This window comes from Triturus cristatus, chromosome 7, assembly GCF_964204655.1.
Source record: "Triturus cristatus chromosome 7, aTriCri1.1, whole genome shotgun sequence".
Taxonomy (NCBI): domain Eukaryota; kingdom Metazoa; phylum Chordata; class Amphibia; order Caudata; family Salamandridae; genus Triturus; species Triturus cristatus.
The window spans coordinates 1,174,719,676-1,174,746,139 of NC_140590.1; the positions used below are offsets into that span (position 1 = coordinate 1,174,719,676).

The 26,464-nt window shown below is 46.8% G+C and overlaps 1 protein-coding gene across 2 annotated transcripts in view; it reads right to left on the bottom strand.

Annotated features, from left to right (window-relative positions):
• The window catches only part of LOC146811367 (adenosine receptor A2b-like), a 99,164-nt gene that overhangs the window by 21,494 nt on the left and 51,206 nt on the right, over positions 1 to 26,464 (bottom strand). Inside the window, exon 1 of one of the 2 annotated variants that reach the window (XM_085618482.1) lies at positions 16,431 to 16,578. The exons of the other annotated variant lie outside the window; for it this stretch is intronic. The gene's annotated coding sequence lies outside the window, so the exon portion shown is untranslated. Of the gene's footprint in view, positions 1 to 16,430; positions 16,579 to 26,464 lie in introns of those variants that run through there. 2 annotated transcript variants of the gene reach the window in all.

Consider the following 26,464-nt stretch of genomic DNA (forward strand, 5'->3'; position numbering starts at 1 on the left):
AGGCACCCCAGTGGCGGCTCCTGCGCAATGGCGGTGGAGCATCGCCCTACTGCCTGGCTCGGAGCCAGTAAATGAAAAATAAATCAACGTCATTGTTTTTTTTTTTTCCTGCTTTGAGCCAGCTTGCGGAGTGAGGGGGATTGGGGGAGGAGTGCCATGTGCACTCCTTAAGTGCGCATATGTGTTTGGCGGGCCATCCCCGGCTGCCTAAAACACACATTGGCACTTAGATTTCTCCAGCCCAGCTGCATTGAGCAGCCGGGCTGGAGAAACCCCACTGACTCCCTGGTCTGAAGAGGGTGTCTTTCCTGCCAGCTCAGACCAATCACGGCGCTGCTCTAACGTGAGAGCAGCGCGGGGATTGCAGGGAGTCCGTGACGTGGCCCCAATGCTTGATTCTGGGTTGAAATCTTCAAATAAAAGGCTGCAAATAGAGTTGTGACATTTAGCGGTTTTCAAAGGTTCTAATTTTCTATTGTCAGTCTCTATATACTTCAGATGAGGAATAATTAGGGCTCCCCGTTTTCCGTTTTTACTGATTTTTACTAAGGGTGGGCGCAGTGCTACGCTCCGCCCGTGGAGTGTGCGTAGTACTGCCCACTTCACGCTACGCAAATTAGGCGTAGCAGGGGCAGACTACGCACACCCCGCGGCGGAGCAGAGTTGCCCGCCACCCGCCTCCCTCCCACCCTCATTTTACAATTACTTAGAAACATTACATAAAGAAAATTACTTACCTGAGCTGCCGCGTCCCGGGGCTCCATCTTGCTGCTTCCTGGAGAGCTTCTTCCTCATGAATGCACATGCGCGAACGCCCGCGCATGCGCATTTCTCATGAGAAATGCGCATTCGCGGGCGCCCGCGCATTCATGAGGAAGAAGCAATCCAGGAAGCAGCAAGATGGAGCCCCCGGACGCGGCAGCTCAGGTAAGTAATTTTCTTTATGTAATGTTTCTAAGTAATTGTAAAATGAGGGCGGGAGGGAGGCGGGCGGAGCGTAGTGGGGCTACGCGAAGTGTGCGGGTGGGTGTAGATTTGCCCCCACTCCGTAATGCTTCACGTAGCCTCACTACGCCCACTACGCCCAGGGCTGCGCTGATTTTTACAGATAAATACAGACAGAAAAACATTTATTTTCCTGTCTGTATTTATTTTTAAATTTGGATAAAAGCGGAAATTGGGTTGTTTTTGAGTGACTCTAAATGCTGTCAGTCTTGACTTCCAGGCCAATAGCTGTGAGGATTGACAGGCAAAGGGATTAACAAAATATGGGGATTTTAGTAACAAGCCATAAACAGCAGTAGATTTGCACAACCTTGATACTAAAATGTACATATTTTCTTACAAATCCACATTTTACCATCTGAGTGTGTATATACCATTGAAACTTTTCAACGGTTCAGGCCCGAGTGCACATTAACTGGTTAAATAAATGCAGAAATATACACATTTCAGCATTATTTTTTCACAAACCTAAAATAAATATGGATAAATACAGGTAAAATTAGCAAAAAATAAATATGGATAAATACAGACGGAAATGACATAAATCTAAACACCATAAAACCAGGAGCGCTAGGAATAATTAAATGTGTCTTTAAATTGAAAGTCAGGTCTGGCAATGATTCTGTATGGCATTGCTCTGAAGGATTGTGATTATGGGGCAGAGCGGGGGAGAATAAAAACAAAAGATTACTCCCCTGCTGCTGGTCGCCGCCATGGTGCTCCTCTCTTACTTTCCGGGCAGCCCACGGGGGTGCATAGTCCGGCTCCCAGACTCCTCTGTGTCAATCCAGATGCTGCTCTCATGCTGGTAATACTATTACCCAGCATGAGAGAAGCACCAGGATTGGTCTGAGCACACTGGGTTTGTGCTCGCACAGCGACTGGGAGCCTGTGCCTGTTCTCCACCCGGCTGTGCAACACACCCCGGGTGGGAGAAATCTAAGTGCACATCGGTTTGGCCATCCTAAGACAGCTGGCCAAACCGGCATGCGCACTTGCAGGGACCACCACTCCTTCTCCCTGCTGCAGCTGCTGTCCGTCAGGATGACCCTGTCCCGCATAACACTGGCTCAGATGCACAGTTGGCTTGGCTGGAAGCATGCAGAACAAAAAATAAAATTGTTTTGTTATCATTTTATTTATTATGCTTGATTTTGATGGCTCTCAGCAGTGGAGCGACGCTTCTCCACCCTAACAGAGGAGTGACCTCTGTAGGGAGTGTCTGGTGGTGGATGAAAGAGGCAGCCGGTGGAATTAAGAGTACGCAGCCTTGATATTTAGCAAACCCAACATCTGTCAGCACTTATTCTTTTACAAATTAGCCACTGGCAATAGGTGACCATGTCTTAATTCTGTCAGCTGCTAATGTGGCCAAGAACATCTTTTCCATCACACACACCGTCTAATCCTTCTTGTGTGCTGCATCAGGATACTCCAACTTAATCGCTTTGTGGCGATTTGTCAGCCTATTTTAAGACTAGGATCAAAGATATTCTAGCAACCTTCACATCTCTATGAAATATGTCATATTAAGCATCAGCTCCTCTCTTAGCATTGGATACCGGTTTGGTTTCTTTAAACGTATGATATTCTCCAGTGTTCTTAGATGACCTAGGTTAAGTATCCATAATTGAGCTTCTTAACATTGCTAGTTTTATTGGATCTGGTTCACTATTGGACTCACTACCTCCCAGAGTATGGAAACTGCTATCTGACCATCTTGCTCCACCTCTAGCAGCCATATGTAACCAGTCACTGGAGACAGCAACTGTGCCCCCAGAGTAGAAAAAGGCATAGTGCTTCCTCTTTAAAAAAAAAAGCCTTCTGCAGATCTGTCAGTGCTCAGTAACTCTTGGCACATTCCGTTTTTGTAAATACGAGACCTTCAGGATTTCTGGTGGAATATACTTTATTAGATAAGTCCCAGTTTTAGTTTCGTCTCCTCCATGGAACGGAAGCGGCTCTGGATACGGCAATGTATGCTCTGTGTATCGCAGCGGATAAGTGTCATCAGGTAGTGTTAATACTACTTAATAATAATAATAAAAACATTTATAAAGTGCACAGCTACCTCAAACAGATGTTTCCCGGCGCTACACAGACTACATCAGCAACCTCACAACAGACAGATATTATCCCTGCTTAAAAAGACATGTTTTTAAGACCTTCCTGAACTCGTGTTCCGATTCAAGTTGACACAAGCATGCTGGCAGAGAGTTCCACAGTCTTGCAGTCCTTACCGAGAAGGATCTACCCCCTTTTTGGGCTTTAGCATACCGCGGGGCACAAAGCAGTCCTGTTGATATGGGCTAAACCGACGCTTGAGATAGCCCGGGCCACTATCACCCATTGCTCGGAAAGCAAAGGTCAGCACCTTGAATTCAATCCTCTTAGCCACTAGGAGACAATGTAGGTGTCTCAGGTGGGGGGATATTTGCTGCCGGAAAGGGATCCGGCAAATCAGCCTCGCTGCAGCATTCTGAACCATCTGTAGTCTATGTATCAGGTAGGTTGGTAGCCCCAGATACAAGTTGTTGGCGTAGTCCAACTGAGAAGTCACCAGCGCATGGACTATTATCATGCGGCTCTCCTCTGGAAGCAAATGGAGGACTTCCTTATGCAACGCAACCACCCAAAGCATGTTGGCAAACTCTGATTTACTTGTGTTGTAAAGAATAAGTCAATTTCCCAATTAATACCAAGATTTTTAGCTGACTCTATTGGAATCTGTGGCGGTTCCATGTCTGTGGGCCACCAGAGGCCACACGGTGCAGGAGCAGGTGACTGACCAAAAAACAGGACCTCCATCTTCTCTGCATTTAATTTCAAGCCATTATTATGCATCCAGCTTGAGATATTTGTCAGACATTCCTTGAAATAATGGAAGGCATCAGCAGAATGTTTTTTAAAAGAGAACATCAGATGGGTACCGTTTGAGTAGGAAACAGCCTTCACCCCACCTGCTGCAATGAGTGCAGACAGTGGTGACAAATAGATATTAAAAGGCAACGGACTCACAGCAGAGCCCTGAGGCACTCCGCACACTAAAGGTTTTTGAGTAGATTGAAATGATCGTAAGAAAACCTGTTGTGAACGATCCTCAAGATACAATCATATCCAGGAGAGAGCCGGGCTGATTTAATCTTTGAAGTAAGATTGAGTTTGAGACTGTGTCGAATGCTGCCGATAGGTCTAACAGTACTATCATTGCTGATGCACCTCCATCAACAGACCATCCTCACAGACTCAGCCACTTCAACCGGGGCTGTCTCTGTACTGTATCCAGTGTGAAAACCAGATTGGGTATCATGAAGGAGGCCATTAGCCTCGATGAAATCAGCTAGCTGTCGCTGAGCCATCTTCTACAGCATTTTTCTGGGCGCCGGGAAATTGGTTGAAAGTTACTTAGCACAGCTGGGTCAGCATTAGGCTTCTTCAACAGTGGAAGTAGGAATGCCTGTTTCCAAGTAGCTGGAAAGATGCTCTCTTTCAGCGAGGAATTCCAAATATGGTTCAACACAGGGTTGATCTAAAAATCTGTGGGGGGCAAGGATCTCCAGGGGAACCTGACTTGCATCTCTGCAGTTCAGCCAGAGATTCCTGTGCTGTGATAGGGCAAAACACAGTGAAGGGGCTCAAGGTGTTATAAGTACTAGGATGCCGTATAGTCACACACAGCCTTTGCCCTAACCGGGAATAAGGAATACAAGTTTTGAATTTTTTCCTCGAAGAAGTCTGACAGGCTTGCACAAAGGTAGCGGGGGTGGGTGGATGATACCCTCCGATGCTGTAGGGTTGGAAAAGAACTGACAATCTTAAAGATTTATTTTGCCGAGTTTCCTGAACTCTCTATGTGGTATTCTCTCCTTGCCCTCCGCATTGACTTGTGTAATTCCTTCAGTGCCTTCTTATAAGTATCCTTTGCAACGGGATTGTAGTCCTTTCTCCAGCAGTGCTCTAACCTTTTGCATCTGCTCTTTTACATTTTTAGTTCAGCTGAGAACCAGGGGGTGGGCAGTGAAGTTACCGCGGAGGTGACTGACCTAAGTGGCGCCCCTGTTTCTAGGGTGGCTGTAATACCCGAGTTGAACCAGGAGGAGTCTCTATTGGGATCCTCTGGCAGCTGTGTCTTCGCTGCCTGCAAGGTATGTCCCAGCTTATCTATATTTATCTTTTTCCAATTTCTCTTTCACTCACTTCGCTTACTGCTAGGCGATTGCTTGGTCTCTTTGACCCGCCCACTGCATTTGACACTGTCAATCATGACATCTTGATTGCGAGGCTGGCTGAGATAAGAGTCAAGGGAAGCGCTCTGCAGTTGCTGGCATCATTTTTGGAAAGAAGGACGCAAGCAGTCCATCTACCCCTTTTCACTCCTCCTTCAGAGCTTTAGAGCATTGAGTCCCATGAGGCTCTTCTTTAAGCCCAGTTTGTGAACTATGCAGATGAAACACAGTTAATTCTTACGCTGGACATGCATTGAACTGCACCTCTAGCTCCCTAATGGCCTATTTTCATGATTGCATTCTTGATATCTCGCAGTGGCTCAGAGCTAACTCTCTTAAATTTCACGGTTATAAGACCGAGGCTATGAGTTGCTGTTCTGGGTCCTTTCGGTGTCCTTTGCAGGGGACTTTTGGTCACCAGAGGAGAACTCAACCGATTACTGTGACAACAGCTCAAAATGTAGGAGTCTACATGGATAATGATTTATCTCTCTCTAATCATGTTAATAGACTTTTCTCCATCTGCTTTGGTCCAATAAGGGCGCTTCAGAAAATATTACCTTTATTGCCAACCCGTTCCTGCCTTCTTGTGGTCCAAGTAACAATACACAGGAGTATCGCCCGTAAACCCAGATGAGACCGGGCGTAATATGCAACAAAAAACAATGTCTCAACTGGAGGGTATTTTTGAGGAGGAAACAATTTAGCGAGGGGAGGTAAATCACAAAAGAACGGAGGACAGGGAGGGAGACCACAGTATGAGCCAAGGGTGGAAAAAATGAGGTTTATATACAATTCTGCAAGTAGTTAAGAAGCACTACAGTACATCAGTACATCTACTTGTACGATGACCGTAGCACCGGGCTATCTTAATCATTGCCTGCATCGTATACAGGCTGCACTCTCTTTGCCACTCCCCTCCTCTCCCTCAGCTGCTCTGGGTTCTCTTCATTGGCTCCCTGTAGCCAAGAGAATCCAATAATTTAAATTGCTGTTCATAGTGCACAGAGTTTTTCATCACATCGGGCCTCACCCATTTTGGCAAAAACAACAACGCTACATTCTGCCTAGATGTTTGTGTTCAGCTAATGCTAATTTTCTGAAGTTCCCAAACTTAAGAAAGCTCAGGCTGGTGGCAGAGCCTTTTCTGTGCAGGCTGCCAGTCTTTGGTACAGCCTGCCAATCTCGCTCCACTCCATCAGTTACCTCTGCTTTGAGGAAAGTTCTGAAAACTTGGCACCAGAATGCCTTTCTAGATAACACTTTGCACTACATGAATACTTTTAATAATAATAATGGAATATAGGACACATAACCTCGCTGCCCTGTTTGAAAATCTGACAGGACTCCAAATCACAGAATGCACTTGGTCAGAGACTCTTCTCTTTATTGCCCACCCCCCTAATCTAGGAGTTAGCAGGGTGTTTTGAAAACTGTCCTATTCTAGTGCATGACGACGCTTTGAAGGATATGGTAATGAGAACAAAACAATGCAGGATCTAGGCACTGAAATATACAGTCAGACATGGAGGTCCTATTTCATTTCTCATGGCAGTGCTATCACCGCCATTAACAATTGGCATAGTGCACACCACAAACTGAATTGCCTCTTGTGTTTATAATATTAGGTATTGCCATTTCCTGACTTAACACTTCTAATTATATTAACTTTGGAAGGATATATGGTTGAAGTGAACTGTCCCAAATAGCACACAAAATCTGCAGCTTGCACTTAACCCATTGAGCTATTTTGCAAGGGTTGGAACCTGTGCCCTGTGCAGATCTGTATGGTCAGTGTTTAATCTCACTGGGATTTAGAGTATATAATTTATGGTTTGTCTCCTGAATATCAAAGCTAGAATATCGAGGTATACAAATATCGAGCACAAAATATTGAATCCAAAATATCAAAACGTTTAAGTATACGTTATCTATACCTTACCCCACATGTATATACCTTGATGATGTATGGGAGGCATGTGGTGCAGTGGCCAGAGTGGCTCACTCCAGAGCACAGGTTCATGGTTCGATACCCGGTGGCAGCTCAGCTCAGCGTCATGTGACTCTGGGCAATAGCTCACTTAGTCTCCCCGACAGCCACCAGCGCCTTGAACCCTTAAGGGGGTGATATGTTCGCACTTTACAAATATGAATTATTATTATTATTATTATGCCCTCTAGGTATGTAGATGTGGAGTTAGGAATGGTAAAAAGGATGCTTTCTCTGTATGCACTTACCATTCAATACTTTGGTCTTCGGAATTTTGTCCAAAATGTTCTTGCTGGTTACATAAAGAGGGCAACAGATGGTACAGTAGTCCACTCAACCCTTTTACCAGATTGGAGCCTATAAAGGGCAGGTTTCACGTAGATCAATGTGGCGGGTACATTAGTACCCAAACCTTTATTACTAGGGTAGGAACATGTGATTTACAGGTAACACACACACATCTCTGCTGCGGACAGACCGACTCCTTGAGGTATCTCAACAGTACAAGAACATGTGACTTAACGAGATCCTGGAGAGGGCACATTAACCCAGGGATCTATCTATCTCCAGTCCACTTACCACATATCCTGAAGGTCATACAAAGATCACAGCTGCATCTGGCACACATACTGTGCTTGTTTTACTAAGGCTTCAGCTTGTGACCTTAAGGCTACACATACATCTGTGCAGCAGAAGTACTACCCCCAGGAGTTACTTTAGCGGATCAACGGACAGTACTTGTAGTAGTAAGCCAGTATGCTCAACTCTTCTGTATATTGCAGTCCATTGGCGCACCGCTGCAGGGATCCATAAACGTAATATCTGCTCCAGAAGCCACATAGACAATAAATCTCAATATGTACATAATGTAAACATTCCTGTACTGGGCCTTCCTTCTCATCCGCCTGAACTAGTTGCTTCATCTCATTTCCAGCCTCAGGCGCTAGTCTGGGAAGAGTGACTGACTCAGCTAAAGCTCGACTAACTTCTTATGCAAAGGCAGAGCAGATAACCACTCCCAACACCCTCCCAGATTGTGGTAACAAACTATTGAGTGTTTTTTAAATATTGAGCTGTGCCTATGTCGACTGTTGAGTAAAGAATCGATACTTCCCGATCAATGCTTACCCTGATGATAGCTGATAGTCTGCAGTCGAACTCTGTGCAGGTCGATATTATTAACTTTGATACTTTGACAGCCAGCCCTCCTGGCGCAGCCTCTCGAGCTGAAACCAGTCTCGGGGATGTTCTATTAAGAACTTGGCACAATTCTCTCTGACTACGGCAGACATGAATGCGGCAATCTCTGGCGGGTCGCCTGCATCCACCAAGCTCTAATTGGCCCTCTGTATGTCTATGCACTGCCAACCCTCGGGCAGAGTAGGGCCACGAAGTAGGTGGTGCATTTGATATTTATATTTATAAAGCACGACATATGCCTGAGAGCGTCGTGGGGCTAGAGTCAACCAAAGGAGAGAAGTGCTCCCAGTGAAAAATGAGAACCCAACACTACATAGGGAGTGGGAGTAGCCATGTTTGAGATGCTTTCTGAACATCATCGAATTCAACTGGCATTTGAGGTGCCAAGGTAGCTGATCCCAAAGTGCGCAGGTGGAATATACAAAGCTTCTGCCACACCACGAGGCCATATGGATGAATATATGACGTTACTTCGCTAACAATCACTCCGCATACCAAACCACGACATTTTTACCATGCAAATTCAATCACCCCGCAATTTATGGCAATGCAAACTTTTACCACGACTATACTTTTACCACGCATTCCATTACAACGCAAAGGCATGCGTGGTAAAGTTATACTCCAAGTAAAAGTTTTAAAGGTAAGTGAGAGTACCCTGCAGAAACCACTAACCTACACTACACAAACACTACCCTACACTACACCAACACCACAACACTACCCTAAACCCTAAAACACTATCCTACACTACACAAACACTACCCTACACTACACCAACACCACAACACTACCCTAAAACACTACCCTACACTACACAAACACTACCCTACACTACACAAACACTACCCTAAACCCTAAAACACTACCCTACACTACACAAACACTAGCCTACACTACACAAACACTACCCTAAACCCTAAAACACTACCCTACACTACACAAACACTAGCCTACACTACACAAACACTACCCTAAATCCTAAAACACTACCCTATACCACTACCCTACACTACACAAACACTACCCTAAACCCTAAAACACTACCCTACACTACACAAACACTAGCCTACACTACACAAACACTACCCTAAACCCTAAAACACTACCCTACACTACACAAACACTAGCCTACACTACACAAACACTACCCTAAATCCTAAAACACTACCCTATACCACTACCCTACACTACACAAACACTACCCTACACTACACAAACACTACCCTAAACCCTAAAAAACTACCCTACACTACACACACACTACTCTACACTACACCAACACCACAACACTATCCTAAACCCTAAAACACTACCCTACACTACACATACACTACCCTACACTAACACTACCCTAAACCCTAAAACACTACCCTACACTACACAAACACTAGCCTACACTACACAAACACTACCCTAAACCCTAAAACACTACCCTACACTACACAAACACTAGCCTACACTACACAAACACTACCCTAAACCCTAAAACACTACCCTACACTACACAAACACTAGCCTACACTACATAAACACTACCCTAAATCCTAAAACACTACCCTATACCACTACCCTACACTACACAAACACTACCCTACACTACACAAACACTACCCTAAACCCTAAAAAACTACCCTACACTACACACACACTACTCTACACTACACCAACACCACAACACTATCCTAAACCCTAAAACACTACCCTACACTACACATACACTACCCTACACTAACACTACCCTAAACCCTAAAACACTACCCTACACTACACAAACACTACCCTACACTACACTAACACTACCCTAATCCCTTCAAAATTAACGCCCACCCCAGGCCCATTCCCCCTTACCTCTCTCTCCTCGTGGTTTCTCTCTCCTTCTGCTTCCTGCATCACGTCGTCTTTCTGTGAGGAGCGGTGCACGTGGATGTGAGGAAACGGAAAAGCCTGTTTCCTTACAACAACATTGATCGCCCAAATTCTTTTTTTTTACAACATATGTGCATTTACCATACATACCTTTGCGTGATTAATGCACATGCGGTGTAAAAACATGCGGAGTAATGGTATGCAGGGTAGGTGCACTATGCGGAGAAAAGGTATGCGAGGTCAAAGTCCGCGTTGTAAAAAATTTGTTGTAAACGATATTTACCCATATGAATTCTGGGAAACGTCACTGTTTTTAAAGTTGCCGACCGAAGGCATTGTCTTGGGTAGTACCAGGAGAATCTGTTCTTAAGGTAATCAGGGCCAGTTAGATGGAGCACTTTGTGTGCTCTACACAGCACTTTGAAAGCCACTCTCTTGTTTATCAGAAGCCAATGAAGCTCCTCAAAAGCCTTTGGACCTAGATAATATTTCCTGATGTTTTTAATGAACGTTGCAGCAGCGTTCAGCCCTCTGCAATTTCTTAAGAGAACCTTGCTGCGTGCCCAATTCATGGACGTTGCAGTCATCTAGACTTGATAAGGCCAGAGAGATGATGACTGTTTTGTAAAGTTCGAGTGGAAGAAAGGACAGAATTTTCCTCAAAGTTTTTAGCTGGAAAAAACAGGTGGAGATAAGCTTGTTAGTCTGTTCAGTGAAAGTGAGTTTGGAGTCAAAGATTACCTCAAGGTTCCTGGTGTGGAAAAGAGCACCCAAGGTCTGAAGCCACCAGGAATTGCTCCAGAAAGAGGTGTACCTGCCGAAGAGGAGCACCTCGGTTTATTACGAGTTCAGTTTGAGCCAGTGACTGCCCATCTAGCTAACCACCGCTCGCATACAGTTATTAAACTGATGCGCCACCTCCTCAAGGCTGCTAGTGATAGACACTACTATTTGTGCGGCATCGACATAGGAGATGGTTGAGAAGTCAAAGGCTCTTATAAGCTTTTCAAGGGGAGCCATGCAAATATTAAATAGAATTGGGCTGAGTGATGGCCCTTGCAGGACACCACAAGGCGAGGAGAAAGGATTGGAGAGGAAATCGCCAAACAAGACCAATTGCTCTCTTCCTGTAAGGAAGGGGCACAAGAGATTATATGCTGGCCCGCCGATGCCTATCTCCACTCATCTTTGCTTTAGGACAGAGTGGCTCACCGTGTCAAAGGCTGCAGATAGGTCTAGTAGGACCACTGAAGCCTTACATCCATTGTCCATGATGTTACGTATCTCCTCTGTGGCCGCTACCAGTGCTGTCTCTGTACCGTGAGCCTTACAGAGGCCAAACTGGGCTCCGCCCAGCAACTCGTTCTGATCTAGATATTCCAAAAGAGCAATGTTCAGGTTTTTCTTTAACATTTTTGCAGGTAAGGGGAGCCATGAGATGGGGTGATAGTTCTTTTCTTCTTTTGGGTCCAGCAAGGGTTTTTTTTAGCTATAGAAGCTTTTTCCACTCTAACGGGAGGATGCCCGTGTTGATAATTATATTTAATAGCATAGTAAGCGGAAGAGTCACTGTGCCTACAATCTCCTGAAGAATTTTAGGCAGACAAGGGTCCGATGGAGCGCCTGATTTAGTCTGCTTTATTAGATCTGACACGCTCTCAGTAATGAGAGATGGGAAATTGAGGAACTTCAGATGATTTGTCTCTAACTCTAAGAGGTCCTTCTCTACATAGGGGGTAATGGTGTTTGTAGCAGCATCAAAATCCTATATACTATCTCAACCTTATTTTTTAAAAATTGGCAAAGTAGTTGCAGAGTAATTGACTTGGAATCAAAATGTTACTAGAGGATGGACAAGAGAGCTCCTGTACTGTCTTAAAAAGCTCTCTGGACAAGTTTTATGCCATTTTAATTTTTTCTGTATAGAAATCAGTCTTCTCGTCTTTAGTTATGACTTTATATTGCTGAAATAGCTGTACTTTATTTCTTCGTCTGTAAAGTAATTGCTTGTACTAACATGGCCTCTGTATTTGAACAAAATATCGGAAACACAAATATTGTGGGACAGAATATCGTGTCACAAATATCGAAAACAAGAATATTGTGTAGGTCATTTTCTAAGGGTAAGTAAAGTTTTTCTATATAACTCCACATATATGTACCTTGTCGATATATATATCTTCAAGGTACGTAGATATGGTGATAAGAATACTAAAATTAAACTTACCTATTTGCACGTACCTTCTCAATATTCTTGTACATGATATTTTTGACACGATATTCTGTCCACACAATATTTGTGTTTCTGATATTCTGTCACTGATCCCATGGCCTCGGAGTATAAGAACGAGACAAGTCTTGCTTGCATGTAACCTGCATGTTCAGAAAGTGTAACCAAACTCAACAAAACATAAGAAAGCACTCTGGGAACCATTGCGTCTTGTTTGCTCTATGTAAAACTGCCAAATAAATAAACAGATCTAGAAAAATATCAAAATTCTGCCTCAAAAACATGACACACCTCTCCAGAGTTGACAGAACAAGAAACAATTTCCAAATTCGACCTTCAAAACTTGCCACAACCCTCTGGATTTGGGCTCTACAGTGGTCGAAGTGGGGGGAAAAAGAAGGGGAACTGTGGGCGGAAAATCAAAAGACGGTAATAACCCGAGGATTGGGTCAGTGGGCCGGGTCAGAGGTGTGGCCAGAAAGAGCAAAACATCCCAATATTTTGTATTTGTATTTGTTTGGCATTTCACTGATCAGTTGCAGCTTATTATGTTACTTAATCCAACCAATGGATTCACATATTTAAGGTTCAATATGAGTTATTGACACTAAAATACTTTCACAAAGTGGGATAAGTTTCCAATCACAGAATGTCCCAAACATGCTTAAAAGTGGAATCACAAGACATTTGTCTCCGAACTATGAAGTTTCTGTTATCAGCACTTCTCCTCCCTTTTTCGGCAAGAGCAGTTCAAACATGAATGGCAAACTATCCTAGTTTGCAAATGTTTTCCACATAATTATGGCTCTGCTATGTTTGCCAGATAATACATCATCTGCCGCATAATCTGACGATTATAACTAAAAAATTGTAGCTCAAAAGGATCAAAAGTTACTAAAAAATCTGACTTGTGTTGCTCTGAAGTGGAGAGCCCTTTGCAAACGTTGACTGGTTATCTTTCTCATTCCTGCATGTGTATGTTATACTGGTAGTAACAAGGCAAAATCTTTGCAGGGACTGTTAGTATGTGTACAAATGTCAAAATAATAAAGTATCGGAAAATGAACCGCATTATGCTGCAGCCTTTTTTTTTTGCTGCATAATTTAGTCAACACTGCAACATAATTTTGTCCCCTATTGCTTCATTATTCCAGTAGCCCCAAAGCAGGCAGCACATGATAAAAGTGCTTGTGCAGGAAGCAGAGACACAGTGAAGCTTGCAAACTTAGTTTGGTGTGTGTGCAAATCCTGCATTGCCAATCCCTGGTGAGTTGCACTACTACTGCTGAAACGAGGCCAATGGAGGTACCAATGGGTGAGGCGGACTGGGTCAAGGGTCCAGTGACAGCGGTGACAGTCACTGTTGCTCTAGGTTGTGCTGCTTCGTAGGCCTGCCCGCAAGACTGTAGGTGAACTTTAGTATGAATTGTGGCAGAGAGACCTTCAAGGGTAAACCACACTTGCCACAGCTAGGGTCCACCTGCCGGAGCGAAGACACCAGGGCTTCTAAGGTCTAGCGGGGGCTTCTAAGGTCTAGCATGGGAAGGTGCTCCCTCAGGAGAGTGGTCTGGTGGACTGGTCATGAAGGCTGGACCTGGTTCGCCGGTTCCAAATGTGGCACCTCTGGCCATAGTGTCACATCCTCCCCCCACTGAAAACCATACTGCCCCACTGAGAGAAACTCGCATGGCCTTCAACTACATCCCAATTGCGCCCCGCTATAAACACCTGGATGCGACTTAATTTAAATTATGCACTAGACGAGAGTAATATTCTGCCTGAAAGTTACAACATCCTGTAAAAAGCAAACACTCATAGGGAATGCAAGATTAAGTAAAGCGTGTGAAATGCTAGCAGGAACAACATAGTTACCTTAAAACTTTTACACTCATTATTCGGAAATCAATGAGTGTTTTTGCCTGAAAAGTTAAGAACATGACTACAGTGCCTGGAAATCCCACTTCAATGTCCATTGCTTATATCCTTACAAAACGTAAGCAGTAAGGTTTAAAAAGACCACATCCGTAAACACAGAGCCATGGTACACATTTTAATAAACTAAAATAAGGAAAACAGTTGATAAGGATCACATTACACGTTTTTCACTCTATGCATCAAGCAGGTATTGCAGTACCTCCAGGAATGGTGCACTTCCCCACCAGGGGAAAACAATGCTGTTCAAAGAAAGATGACAAAAAGAAAATAGCGCTTCACTGGCAAACTCTGTAAAGTTGCGCTAATGTGATTGGGTGTGAATAAAATCAATCTGGCCAATTTACGACCATCGTGTTTTGCTTTATTTAGTCATTTATTTATGTTTCGTATTTTGAACCTTTCTTTCTCTCCGTCCCGAAGCTGCTCTTTGAAATAGAAAAATGTCAGAAAAAGACATTTCTTTCGTTTTTTGCATCCATTTCACAGGGGAGCGAATGAAGGAAAGGAGAGAAACTAGTGGGTAAGAGACATTTCGTGAAGTCCTACAACTGAGGAGAGAGGCAGAGAGAGAGAGAGGGAATAAGAGGAAGAAAGAGAGAGGGGGCAGTGGCACTGTCCTTGTCTTCTCTGGGCAAGAAGGAAAGGACAAAGTCCTTTTCCTTCTCTGCCCACTCCCCCTGCTCCCAGAGGGCCGAGCCTTATCTATAGGCCTTGGTTATTTCCGCCGTCCTGGGACGCTTTTTAAAATAAAAAAGTAGGGGAACGAAATCTATTAAATTTAAAAAGTGCCCTCCCGATCCTGCCCACTTCAACCACTGGCTCTAGAACCGGGCACAGTACTCCGGATGCAGCCTGCAGAACGAGGCACAATGTTCCAGACGTGGCACGCAGACCTGAACACAAAACTCCACAAGTGGGCAGTAAAGTAAAAAAAAAATCCCTTCAGAAATTGACATTTTAGTCCAGATGTGGCCCCAGACCGGGACATGGCCCCAGACCGGGACATGTGAGTCCAGGTGTGGCCAACACAACTTAAAACAAAACGCTTTCCTTTTGAGAGATATTGCTTCGCTGTCTACTAAATCAGACACACGTGGAAAATATGGCAATTCAGATTGTTAACACAAAAACAAACATTATTCCCCATTTCTGTACGTAAGACATCACACATTACCGATTACGTTTTACAGGACAGGAGACGGCAATCCGGTGAGAAACGTTCGTTTTAATGGGGTTTCATGAGAAAGAGCTGGGGAACGTAACTAATTATAAGTATTTTCTTTCATTTTTTTTTTAAGTATCATTTAAAAAATAACAATCAGGTCATCATTTGTTTGGGTTGCAACATCAATCATATCACAAAGAATAGGTAACTATGACAACTGCCGGCACTTCTGTTTTTCTGTGAAGTATATCACCCACGGGGACTGTCACTGAGCAGCTCTGTAGGGCTGGACTGCGGGCAGGCAAATGTACGGCTTGCCACAGCCACACGGCGCGTCGGTAGCTGAGCCGAGCTTTGACCGGGCTGTCTCATGTTTCCACTTGGGTACGCGCTTAAACCACCGCCTCCCTCAGCCTCGGTAGCTGCGGGTCTGAATGTGGGGTGAACTACCCCTCGGTAAGAAGGGAGAAGCGACCCCCCCCCCCCTCCTTTTGCCACAACGTCTCCGGGCTCACCGCAGGCAACCTGAGGGGAAAACCGCAGCCTCTGGCGCCCTAAATCCGGCCATACTTGATAAGCGCTTGCTGACACCGAGTGGTTCACTGGTAAGGCGCACAACTCCTTAAGGGATCACTAACCCCCTCACCCCTCCCCCGCATGTGCCTGCCCCACCTCTGCCCTGGCCCCTCAGTGCCCAGTGCAGGAAAGAACCCATTGCGACCCTGCCTTTGCGTCACCAGCCCATGCGGTGTGTCCCCCTGCGCCAATCAGTGTCCGCCTCGTGCTCCCTCGCGCGCCCCTGGATGTTACCTTTACAGGGTTCCTGCTTCCCAAGCTCCCGGGGGTCCTCCAGCATTTCCGATCTCAGAGTCCGCTCTCCCGAGGTAGGTCTCCCAGGTTGATTTTCCTGTTTGAGAGCTCAGCCAACACCCTGTGTTGGTTTCTGCTTTTCTCACTTCCCTCCCCTGCCTCACCCGGCCCCTCTCTTTCAAGTGTTGCAAGAGGAAACTTCCTGCAGCCACATGGATGGGGCAAGGAGCGCACAATACTCCGGGGATCGCCCCTAGACCTGAACATTATACTGCAGGTGCGTCATTTGGAAAAATAAACAGTGCCACAAATGTGGTGTTCGGAGCTGGATACAACATCCCTGATGCGGGCATCCACACCTGGGCGACATGCCCCAGGTGTGGCTTGTGAAAGGCACAAAGCGCCCCAGATGTGGTATTCACAACTTTAAAAACAATCTTGATAGAGGCGGGCCTGCAGGCATGGACAATAGACTGCCGATGTGGCATCAGAACTAGAAGCAATATACCAAATGTGGGCATAAAGACCTGGGCAACATGCTCCGGGTGTGGCACCTGGGAAATGACACAATAACCCAGATGTGGCATTCAGAGCTGCGAACCACATCGCAGATGCAGGCGTCCATACCTTAGCAACATACTCCAGATGTGGAAGGCATCTGAAAAGCACTTAAAACCCCAGATGTGGCAGTCACAAGTGGGAAAGCACAGTCCCAGATACCGGCATCCAGGCATAACACTATACTGTATATGTGGCACCAGAAAAGAGCACACTTCACCAGATGTGGAATTCAGAGCTGGAAATAGCATCCCAGATGCAGGCATCCATACGTTGACAACATACTCCATATGTGGTGTCTAGTAATGTGGACATTTCCTCAGATGTGGCATGTAAAAAATGCTCTTGTTGTGCATTTTATCCATCAACTGTTGTTTTTGCATTTGTCACCCCGAGTGGGACGAGTATGGCCAGACGTAGGTCCCGTGCTCTCTATGCCACTGGAATCAAGCTATCCTGGCTGAAGAGGGGTGAAACCCCGAAACCAGTCCTAGGATGCTTGTTTCCAGTCCAGGGAGGACCTGGCTTGGCAGTTCAGGCTGGACTGTTCCCATGAGGCACAGGGTCAAGACTGATTTGCATGGGTCCAAACTGGAATGGCATGGTGAGCAAAAAAAACGATGGATTTAGGCCCAGATCTTTGTACTGGGGTGAATGTATGACATTGTTGTGCATTCTGTCCATCAGTTGTTTGTTTTGGATGTACAAAAGGACACAATGCTCCAGATGTGCTATGCAGAACTCACCACAATAAATATTCAAGACGAGTTATCTCTAACTGCGAAAAGCTTGAGGTGTGGCCTCCAGAGTCAGCAGCTGTACATCAGATGTGGCTGAAGAACAGAACACAATACTCCCACGTGCCCTTGAGAACAGGGCGCTATACCCCATAACGGGCCTCCAGATCTGCACACATTACTCGAGATGAAGCCTGATGACAGGACACACATGAACTCCGGAACCGGAAACAATATCCCGCATGTGGCCTCGAGCACAGGACACACTGATCCACATGTGATCTCCAGAGGTGAACAAAATGTCCCCCACGCGAGGCTTCGTTTGTGTGTACAATAGCAAGGCGACCTCCCTTTTTTGCCTTTCATACTTCTCCTGTGAGTCACAACTTTCCGTGTACCCCTCGGCCTCCTACCACTATCCACCCTCTTTGAGGTTCCCGATCTCACAGCTGCGTCGCAAATTAAGCAAATGTACTTTTAATTTTCATAGCATATACGCAGAGGATTGGTAGTTACTAGGCACAACCCCTCCGACAGATATACCCATCTGTTTTCACTTCCCTTCTATCTTATCACGTTTCCTTGGTGAATCGATTTTTGTTTACTATGCCTACTCTTAATCAGATGTTCACTCTATGCAGTGTCAAAATGCGAGATGTTATCATTTCTTCTGAGCTGGGGTATGTGAGGGTGTGTGTGGTGCTTGCAACAAGGTCTCTGCGCCCTGATCAGAAATGAAACATGCTATGGCTGATCGAAACATTATCACTGGTATCTGGTTCTTTTTTATCTTTTTTTATAAAGATTCATAGGAAAGTAAACTTACAATAAAGAACATTTTAAAGAGTGCAAACAGATTCTTAGTTATTCCATCGCTACTTATTAGCGCATCAAAATAATATAGACATAGTGTACCACAATCCAAACATCATAAAAGTTTACCCCTTACTTCCAACCCCAAATTTCTTTTAGTTCTACCTTTTATTTTATGTATAGTAGCATCAATTTCAAATATGGAATGCATCTGGTGCTACAAATTTGAATATTCTGCTGTGAGAAGTTGGCCTGGCATATGCTGGTCGCTAGTTATAGTGGCCACCTTGCACCAGTCCAATTCGACTCTTATGGTAGATAGGTTTAAGACAACCTTTTAAAGAAAGCTATCCTAGTGGTAGCTGTGGAGAGCAGCCTTCAGGCTAAGTCTCAGAGGAATGTAAATCAGCTTGTTTTACCTTATAATCTCTTGAATCACTAAATGAAAGGACACCACACAAGTGTATATATATATACAATGTATATGTATTTATTACTAGACACACTCTACTAATCTCTTTATTAGATTAGAAGTCAAGGACATATGCACAAAACAACATTTCACAACAAATTAAGCACTTATATGGCTGGGGCCCTAGGGGCGTACCAGACCATATACTAAAAAAGAGGTATAAGAAGAACAACTTGAGAATGGAGAAGGCCTAAGGTCTTCAGATGCGCTGGGGCCTCACTAATCCACCCAAGGCAGGTAAGTAAAGGACCCACGGGAGACGCATGCAGTGTGAGAACACAGCCGCGGATACCAATAGACTTCAATGGAGCAAGTCGCGGTTGGAATTTCAAAGTTTTAGGATACTTCGGGAGAGTCTACAAGCAAGCCACTTACAGGGTAAGTAGTTCTAGGGCCAACACACACAGGAGCACCGGAGTACTTGAGTTACCTCACCCAGGGAAGCCGGGTGCATAGGTGTCTTTTGGTGTCGGGTCGAGGCGTCGTTTTCAATGGGAGCCAAAGAAGACTTGCTGCTTGTCAAGACAGGAGAAGTGTCCGGTGGAATCCAAGGCTGGATTCTGAAGAAAGAAGACCTGAAAGCAGTGGAGACAGTGTTCAAAGCCACTTGCCAGTGACCCGGGGCCAGGAAGCTGGATGCCCACAGAAGTCGGGTGATTTCAGGTGATCACGGGTGTCTTGACTCTTCAGCCACGAGCTCCAAGAGGCGTCGACGATGACCAGGAGCTGGATTCGGAGTGTCCCACAAAGTCTGCAGCTTACTAAGGTGTCGGCAACCAGATTGGAGCCAATAAGCCTTGGCAACAGCAAGTCTTGTGGAAAGTGAAGAAAGTCAGCGGTGCAGACCAGCAAGGTCTGAGGGACTCACCCAGCAAGGGTAAGTCAGGACAGGCCGGGAGCAACCAGGGGAGCTCTTTGGTTCTGTAGAAAAGTCTTCAGGGGACCCACAAGCTAACCGGCAAGGGATTGCGAAGACGCCTCGTGAGGATTCACTTCACAGGAGCCCACGGTCACTCGGGATGAGGTAGGCCTCTGATTTTCGAGGTAAATCCTGCTGGAGGCCTGGGCCACATGTGGTCCAAAGCACAAGTTCTTAGAATGTCATGAAGGGGTTGCACTCGACAATAGTGCACGGTACCCAGGTATTGCTGTTCCTCGTCACTCGTGGGGTCCACTCTCCTCAGCTTCGCTGGGGACTAACAATAGCCGTTGAGAAGTCAGGAAATCTACTTCCGGGGCTGCAGGGACTTCGGACTCCGGCGGGAGTGGGAAAGTTTGTGACTGTTGATGCAAAGTTTTGGTGCCTGCCAAGCAGGGGAGTCACTCCTTGACTCCAAGAGAGATTCTTCAGTCTTCCAGAGGTAGTGGAACGTCGAAGGTCCAGGATTCTTCTTCAGAGCATCATCCAGGGATATCTAGTTTGCAATGGCAAGGGTTTCCTAACTTATACTACAAGGAAGGGAGGGACTAGCTCTATGACCACTCCAATGGGAGGGTCAGGGGAGTGGGTGGCTACACCCACTTCCCTTTGTCCAGTTTCGCGCCAGAGCAGGGGCTGGTAGCCCCTGAACCGGTTTGAGCTGGCATATGCATAGAGGAGCCTACGGCTCCCCCAGTGCAGGACTTCAAAGCACTCTAGGAGTGCACCCACCCGACCCAATACACTAAATCCTGTCTGGAAGGTGGTGACACCTCCCTGTGACAGGATGCCTATTGTTGGGCTTCCTCCACTGTGAGTTTCGATCAGCAGCAAGAGGGCAGCCCAGTGTCTGTGCTGGTGGCATCCATTTTGTGATGCCAGGGCTCTTTCAGGATTCTACTGTGTTTCCACAGTAGGTACATGTCTATCCCTCTAGAAGGGTGGGACCATACTCCCACACCAGTTACTGGTGTGGGGGGATGATTCCAAAGCGTTTGACACCAAACACGACGCAGCCATCCCAGAGTGAGCATTTTCCGTGAGGTTATAATGCACTTAAGAGTATATGGTTTAACCGCATCCACAAACAGCCACAGAGAATAGACTCTGCCAGCTGCAGAGGGGCCCTGCTCAGGCAGAGGCACCCCCTCACATGGAAACCAAGCACCCTGCCCTCAGGATTGATAGGGCCTGCCTTAGGGGTGACTGATAGGTTTGCATGTGTGTGTAAGGTGAGATATAGGGAACCTATACCTCAGTGAGGAGTGCTAACACTACCTCACCCAGGCTGCAGTAGCAGGCCTGTGGTGTCAGATTGAGTCTGCTTCCCAGGGGTGGCATAATACATGCTTCAGCCCCTGGTAGGCCTGTGAAGTGCCTATGCCCTTGGTACCTAAGGTACCATATACTAGGGGCTCATAAGGTACCGCAGTATCCAATCACTAGTGCATCTAATATGCACTCCAAGTTGTTTAGAGAGAACAGAGAGGCTGGGGCCCTGATTAGCAGGGACCCAGCCAGACTATAGCCAGAAACAAGTGTAAACATCAGAAAAAAAATGGGGGCAACATAAGTGCAGATCCTACTCTCCTACATCTGCTGTGTACCTTTCTCTCCATTGTCGAGCAATCGTGATCTTCAGTGCCGGATCAAACCCTGTGGTGGCCCTTAGGCGTCGAAATTTCAGGGGCCCCCTCGCAAATGATCTCCTAATACCCAATACATCGGATTCTTTTTTACAAACTGACAGCTACCAGAACGCGACCTTTTAAGAGACAAACTGTTATGTGGATCTGATGTCTCTGGTTTATGTGCTTTAAGTTGTTAATGAGTGCATTACATTAATACAGTATTTTCTCTATAGAGTCTTTAATGTAAAGTTTTCGTTTCTTTGAGTTGATTCATTTTTTTCTATTTTCTGGAAACAATATTTAAGGAAGCTGGATTGTAATTTTCTTTCAAAATCACATCAATATTGTTTTGATCTGTTGTCACGGGGCACCTAAAAGGATTGGGGCCCATGTGCCGGTGCCTGCTTTGCCTAATTGGTAATCCAGAACTGGTGATCTTGGCAACAACTTTGGCAACAAAACATGTACCGATGCAGGAAGGCGTTATATTGACACCCATATCCAGTGGCGGCTCCTCCGCTAAGGCGGAGGAGCGTTGCCCCACTGCTTTTAAGGAGTGTCAATAAAGGAAACATAAAATGATAATAACAGAGTTATTATCATTTTATGTTTCTGTTCTGCTATGCAGCTGTGGGGGGGCTTCTCTGAGGTAGGGGAGGAGTGGTTTGCCCACTCCAAGTGCACAATTACTGTTTGGCCGGCCCTCTGGATTGCAGCGTTGTGATTGGCCAGAGGAGCCTGAGTGCTTACCAATCACAAAGCTGCATTGCAGCATTGTAATTAGTCGGGGGAGACTGGGTGCTTCTTGCTTCCTGTTCAGCGCCAGCGGAGTCCTGACGCAGAGAGAGATGCGTAGGTGATAAGGTAAGTTTTATTTAATATTTTTTACATCCAATCCCTCGCCCCTGCCCGCCCTGCCACCCTGATTGATGTTGGCCACCACTGCCCATATCCAACCCCAGAAGTATGAATGCTGTGCTAAGAATTGCGCCATTACCTAGCACTAGACGAAACTGTGTGAGCACTGTGCATGTGTCAAACTTGGGTCTTGTCTGCAGCTTCAATCGAGCATCTAGGACAATTCGAGTTATGTTTGTGTTCCATGTGTGTAACCTACTTGGGTGTCAAACAGAACTAGTGTAATGTTGTATATTGCTGCAATAGTAGATTAGCAGCTTGTAGATTTATGCACTTTAGTGTACAACTTTGCAATAACCAATCAGTGATAACCGTCCTATTTAGAGCCTTAGTCCAGGTCTCAGATAGTCCATAATTACAGCTTGGTAATTGTTGCTTCAAAGACGCACATATGTTTTTAATTGTAGCGTCTCAGGATATTTTCTAGGTGAAACTTGTTTTTTGTTGATTTGAAGTTTGGGTGTGTACGGATGGATGTGAAAATGAGTCCATAATCGGGTGGATGATGTAGTGTTCTATGTATATATGAATGGGTGAGTGGATGGCTGAATGATCAAAAAAGTGTTTTCATTAATGTACCCATGGGTGAATAAGTGTGCGATTTGATGGAGGCAGGTTCCATTAATATTCCTTAGACAGCAGTAGGGACAATGGGCCAGATGTATGAAGTTTTTATCAGGCGGTTTACGACCTGAAAAAAGCATTTTTAAATTTACAAAGCCCTATTTGCAATTTGGTGAGCTATAACTGAATTGCTCATTGGGATTGCCAGTCACTATTAGGAAGGGGCGTGCCAAGGATGTCCCTTCCTAATAGCGAGTCGCACTGGTATGTAGGAATGTTTTGCGACTGGGAATGCAGTCGCAAAACATTTGCAGTTACCACCAACTTCAAGTTGGTGGTAACCCATTCGCAAACAGGAAGAGGTCCCCACGTGACCTCTTCCCCTTTGTGAATGTGGGAACCAACATTTGTTAAGAGCACACAGTGGTGCCCCGGACCACTGGCTACTCTTAAAATATGAACAGGTAGCTTTTCATTTTTATTTTTGAAATGCACCCCGTTTTCCTTTAAGGAAAACGGGCTGCATTACAAAAAAAAATAGTACTTTATTTAAAAAGCAACCACAGACATCGTGGTCTGCTGACTCCAGCAGGCCGCCAATCCTGTGAATGTAGGTTGCACAAAATTGCGACCTGACTCATGAATATTGATGAGACAGGTCCTTTTGGGACCCACTGCGAATCGCTAACAGTGTCAAACACACTGGTGTACATCACAGTTTGCGATTTCCTAATAGCAAATCATTAAAATTTGCTATTAGGAAGTTGCAAAAACGTGATTTTGTACATCTAGCCCACAGTTATAAAAAGGTAAAACATTACCAATATTGTGCAAGAACATCAGAGCGGGCACCATTGTGCGGATAATTTACACAATATAAGTAACATAATTATTATGTAAGTGCAAGCAGAAGACCCGAGCTGGATGTCAGGATGCCAAGAGTGCCAGCACAATGTCAAGAATTGGCTCCGTTGTGGTCCTGAAAGCAGCACACAAGATAGGGCAATATCATAGGAAGAATGGTTATAGTAAATAAAAAATTACCTTCACTATAATCTAACTTGACATTCTCTTGACAGAGCGACCTCTGACCCTGTTTACCAGGCAGGTCGCTCCACTCACCGCCACGCAGCCCCCTATGTGACCACTGACCGCTGCTGCATTGTGTCTGCCTGCGTTAGAGTGACTGTGCCCTCCTTCTCTTCTGTACCCACGAGTGAGTGATTCTCCCCCACTGTACCTGTATTTTGCTGCCTTGATTGTCCCCCTCTCCTTTGGTGCCCAGATTGTGTCCCTTTTTTCTTCTGTCATTCCCCGCGTCTCCCCCTCGCCGCCCGTTTCGCGCCGCTGCGTCCCGTAGCTCCGCCCCCCTCGCACCCTATTGGCCGCTCCGCTCCCACCTCCCAGCTGCTCCTCCCTCCCTCTCCCACTCATATGGAGGCCGCGCAGCGGTAGAGAGAGCGACCTCTGACCCTGTTTACCAGGCAGGTCGCTCCCCTCACCGCCACGCAGTCCCCTGTGTGACCGCTGCTGCATTGTGTCTGCCTGCGTTAGAGTGACTGTGCCCTCCTTCTCTTCTGTACCCAAGAGTGAGTGATTCTCCCCCACTGTACCTGTGTATTTTGCTGCCTTGATTGTCCCCCTCTCCTTTGGTGCCCAGATTGTGTCCCTTTTTTCTTCTGTCATTCCCCGCGTCTCCCCCTCGCCGCCCGTTTCCCGCCGCCGCGTCCCGTAGCTCCGCCCCCACGCACCCTATTGGGCGCCGCGCCCTGTAGCTCCGCCCCCCTCGCACCCTATTGGCCGCCCCGATCCCACCTCCCAGCTGCTCCTCCCTCCCTCTCCCACTCATATGGAGGCCGCGCAGCGGGCGCGCCGCTGGCGTGCCGAAGGCGCGCCTAAGGCAAGCCCGTCTGCGCCCGTCCGCGCCAGGCCCGCGCCCAGCACCAGACCCCCTGGCCCCCGCAGATGCCAGCCCACCCGCAAGACCTACAACGCCGCCACTCTCATCGCACTCAACACCGGCCGGAGCCCCGGCTGCTGCAGAGCCACCCCAAGACGCACCCACGGACCCTTCACCTGCCAATCCTGCAAGTTCTCCTGCATCCGGACCCGTACCGCACCCGCCAAGCAAAGCACCAACAGCAACCACCTGATGCACCTGAAGTGCATCCTGCTCAACACCCGCTCCGTCCACAGGCACGCAGTGGAACTCTGGAACCTGCTCGACGCCACATGCCCAGACGTCGCCTTCCTCACGGAAACCTGGATGAACGCCTCCTCAGCACCCGACATCGCCATCGCCATCCCGGACGGATACAAGATCACCCGGAGGGACCGCGCCAACCAGAATGGAGGAGGCATCGCCATCGTCCACAAGAACACCATCCGCATCACGACCAACTCCGAAGACACCCTCACAGCCGCCGAACACCTGCACTTCCAGATCCACACCGACCCCAAGACCACCCTCAGAGGCACCCTCATCTACAGACCCCCGGGACCTCGCACACAATTCAGCAAAGACATCGCCGACTTCATCAGCCCGCACGCCCTCCCCTCCGCTGACTACATCCTCCTCGGGGACCTCAACTTCCACCTGGAGAACAACAACGACCGCAACACCACCACCCTGCTGGACAACCTCGCCAACCTCGGACTCAAGCAACTGGTGACCACCCCCACCCACTACGCCGGCCACATGCTCGACCCTGTCTTCTCCTCCAGCAAGGACGTCACCTTCAGCCACGCCACCGGACTCCACTGGACAGACCACAGCTGCGTCCACTTCAGCTTCAGAAGGACCACGACTCACCACCACCTGCAACTGGTCCCCCGCAGAAGCTGGAACAAGATCACTGCCGACCAGCTCACCACATCCCTGAGCCAGAACCCCCCCACCAGATCAGTGAACCCCAACCAAGCCGCCAACAACCTAACGAAATGGATCAGCAACTGCGCAGACGTCCTCGCTCCACTGAAGACCCCCCCCGCCAGACCCGGCACCAAGAAAGCATCTTGGTTTACCGACGAACTCAAGAGCTCCAAGAAGAACTGCCGGGCCCTCGAGAAAGCCTGGCGCAGAGACCCAACTACAGACAACATGACCACCCTCAAGCTCGCCACTCGAAGACATCACCAGCTGATCCACGCCACCAAGAAATCCGCATTCAAGGAACGACTGGACAACAACGCCCGCAACAGCAAGGAACTCTTCAACATCGTCAAAGAGCTCTCGAACCCCAGCGCCGTAAACAACGACATCACACCTTCGCAAGACCTCTGCAACTCGCTCGCCTCGTTCTTCCACAGCAAGATCGCAGACATACACAACAGTTTCAGCACACAGCCAACGCACCCTGCGACCGGAACAACGCCCCCCACCACCACCCTCCGCGCCTGGACCCCAGTCAACACTGAAGACA